The sequence below is a fragment of the Silurus aristotelis genome, assembly GCF_946808225.1.
Source record: "Silurus aristotelis genome assembly, chromosome: 17".
Taxonomy (NCBI): domain Eukaryota; kingdom Metazoa; phylum Chordata; class Actinopteri; order Siluriformes; family Siluridae; genus Silurus; species Silurus aristotelis.
In genome coordinates, this window is record NC_139590.1 from 1,760,847 (window position 1) to 1,764,477 (window position 3,631).

A 3,631-nucleotide genomic window follows, 5' to 3' on the forward strand; every position below is an offset into this window, starting at 1 on the left:
ACCACCATCTGCCCTTCCACATTCCTCTCCTTAAAACCATACCTACCCATCACCTCCTCATCACCTCTGTTCCCTTCACCTACATGCCCATTAAAGTCTGCCCCAATCACCAATCGTTCTTTCCTAGGTACACCATCTACCACTTCATCTAATTCACTCCAGAATCTTTCTTTCTCCTCCATCTCACAGCCAACTTGTGGAGCATGGGCACTGATGACATTTATCATCATCCCTTCAACTTCCACCTTCACGATCATCACCCTATCAGAAACTCTCTTCACCTCCACTACACTCTTACTGTACGCTTCCTTCAGAATCACCCCTACACCATTTCTCTTCCCATCCACACCATGATAAAACAGTTTAAACCCACCTACAATGTTCCTGGCCTTACTCCCTTTCCACTTGGTCTCCTGAACACACAACACATCTACCTTTCTCCTCTCCATCATATCAGCTATCTCTCTCCCTTTTCCCGTCATAGTACCAACATTTAAAGTACCAACCCGAACCTCTACTCTCCTACACTGCTCCTTTTCCTGCCGTCTCTGTAGACGCCTTCCTCCTCTCCTTCTCCTCCTTCGGCCAACAGTAGCCCAATTTCCACCGGTACCCTGTCGGCTAACGATACCTGTGGCGGTCGTTGTTAACCCGGGCCTCGACCGATCCGGTATGAAATTCTCATTTGTGATCCGCATATTTGATTTGGCACATGTTTTACGCTGGATGCCCTTCCTAACGCAACCCTCCCCATTTATCCGGGCTTGGGACCGGCACTAAGAGTACACTGGCTTGTGCCCCCCTAATGGCTGGGTTACGCATCTTCCTCTTTATGATGCGCCAAATGTTTTCTAGAGGTGAAAGACTGCAGGCTGCCATTTCAGTACCCGGATCCTTCTTCTACGCAGCCATGATGTTGTAATTGATGCAGTATGTGGTCTGGCATTGTAATGTTGGAAAATGCAAGGTCTTCCCTGAAAGAGACGATGTCTGGTTGGGAGCATGTTGTTCTAGAACTTGGATATACCTTTCAGCATGGTGTCTTTATGGTGTCTTTCCAGATGTGTAAGCTGCCCATGCCACATGCACTCATGAACCCCATACCATTAGAGATGCAGGCTTCTGAACTGAGCGCTGAGAACAACTTGGGATGTCCTTATCCTCTTTAGTCCGGATGACATGGCGTCCCAGTTTTCCAAAAAGAATTGATTCGTCTGACCACAGAACAGTTTTCCACTTTGCCACAGTCCATTTTAAATGAGCCGTGGCCCAGAGAAAACACCTGAGCTTCTGGATCATGTTTAGATATGGCTCCTTTTTTGACCTATAGAGTTTTAGTCGGCGACGGCGAATGGCACGGTGGATTGTGTTTACCGACAATGTTTTCTGGAAGTATTCCTGAGCCCATGTTGTGATTTCCATCACAGAAGCATTCCTGTATGTGATGCAGTGGCGTCTAAGGTCCCGAAGATCACAGCATCCAGTCTGGTTTTCCGGCCTTCACCCTTACGCACAGAGATTGTTCCAGATTCTCGAAATCTTTGGATGATATTATGCACTGTAGATGATTAGAACTTCAAACTCTTTGCAATTTTTCTCTGAGAAACTCCTTTCAGATTTTGCTCCACTATTTTTCGCCACAGCATTGGGGGAACTGGTGATCCTCTGCCTATCTTGACTTCTGAGAGACACTGCCACACTGAGAGGCTCTTTTTATACTCAATCATGTCGCCAATTGACCTAATAAGTTGCAATTTGGTCCTCCAGCTGTTTCTTATATGTACATTTAACTTTTCCAGCCTCTTATTGCTACCTGTCCAACTTTTTTGGAATCTGTAGCTCTCATGAAATCCAAAATGAGCCAATATTTATCATGACATTTCAAAATGTCTCAATTTCAACATTTGATATTTTATCTATATTCTATTGTAAATGAAATATAAGTTTATGAAATTGTAAATTGTAGCATTCCAATTTTATTCACAATTTGTACAGTGTCCCAACTTTTTTGGAATCGAGTTTGTAGATTTTTTTTTTACTTTCTAACAAACCGGGATCTATGAAGAACAGAATGTTACTGTAATGCTCTGAAATGTACTGTAATTCCACAGATATGACAATAAAGGCCTGTAAAAGAACATTTAATCCAGGTGGAAATGCCTAAACCAATTTCCTGTTTAGGTCCTGACTGTGTCCCATCCATATTCCAATTCATTCAAATAGCACAAGAAAAATATTTTTATTACATTCATTTAGAAAAGCACACAAAAACCATTTCCCATAATCCTCCATACAACAACAAACTACAAACCAGGTCACTTAGTTTGTCACATGACCTGTAGCCCCTCCCTACTACTGCCACCCAACCCAAATGTACCTGTCCATCTGCTCTGAAACTTCAGATATCCACAGAAATCTTCGGTTCATCATGAAGTCTCGTGTCTACATTCAGACGATTTCGATATTCTGGTTTATGTTCCTGCATAACTTTTCTTGTGGGTTTGATGATCACCTGACTGCGAGCTCGCTTCATCCTCCCGAGTTGTTCCTCAGATTTGCATTCACATGACGACCACAACATTTAAATAACATCACACAAAACACACACATCTGAGATACATTACACACATCCACCTCCACTAATTCATCTCCATTCAGCCATAGAAAGAACATTATTTCAATTTAATCCATTATTTATACACTTAATGGACAAAAGTTTGATGAATGTGCTTTTTTTTTTCAACATCACAATCCACATTGTGTCCCTTTGTTGTGTTATAATAAGCTCCAATCTTCTGGCTAGATGTTTTACTAGATTTTGTGGAGATTTTTGGGGTGCAGTCGGCATTCACATTCATTTCAAAGCTGATCGACAGGGTTTATGGCAGGAGATCTTCATAGAGCTGGGACAGGTTTGCATCTCCTAGTTCAACTGAAGGGAATAGTTTATACTGCATCCAAATATGTCCTGTGCAACTGTGTTTTAACTTTGTTTAGAGAACTACATATGGATGGAAATATTCCGGTGTCTCAATACGTTTTAGAAATAGTATAATGTTTCTTGTCACATTGTGATTGATGCTTCAACAGTTTGTAATTTTTTTTATTTATAATTTTTATAAAAAAAATTTCAAACGTAACGAAAGAAGTCCAGTCCATTGCAGATTTTTAATATACGTCATAAGTAAAGTATACAGAAAACAAAAAATATAGAAAAAGAAAAAAATAGAAGGTGGTGAATCAGTAGTTAAGGCATTGGACTATGGATCAGAAGGTTGTGAGCTCAAATCCCTGCACTACCAAGCTACCAGTTCTGGGTCTTTTAGAAAGACCCTCCCAACAAGTCAGTTTTAAGTCGCTCTGTATAATGTAAATGTATTTGTATCAGTATCGATAATACTGGTGTTGAAAGTATCGGGTCGAGAAGAAAAGTATTGGTATCTTCCATCCCTGCCTCATAGTACTTGATATTCCTGGTCTCGCCTTTCAGTTCTGCTATTGATGTGTATATGCTGTTTGTCTCCCTCTACCGACGGCTGTGTGTAACTGCATCCTGTGATTGTGTGATTGTGTGATTGTGTGTGTGTGTGTGTGTGTGTGTGTGTGTGTGTGTGTGTGTGTGTGTGTGTGC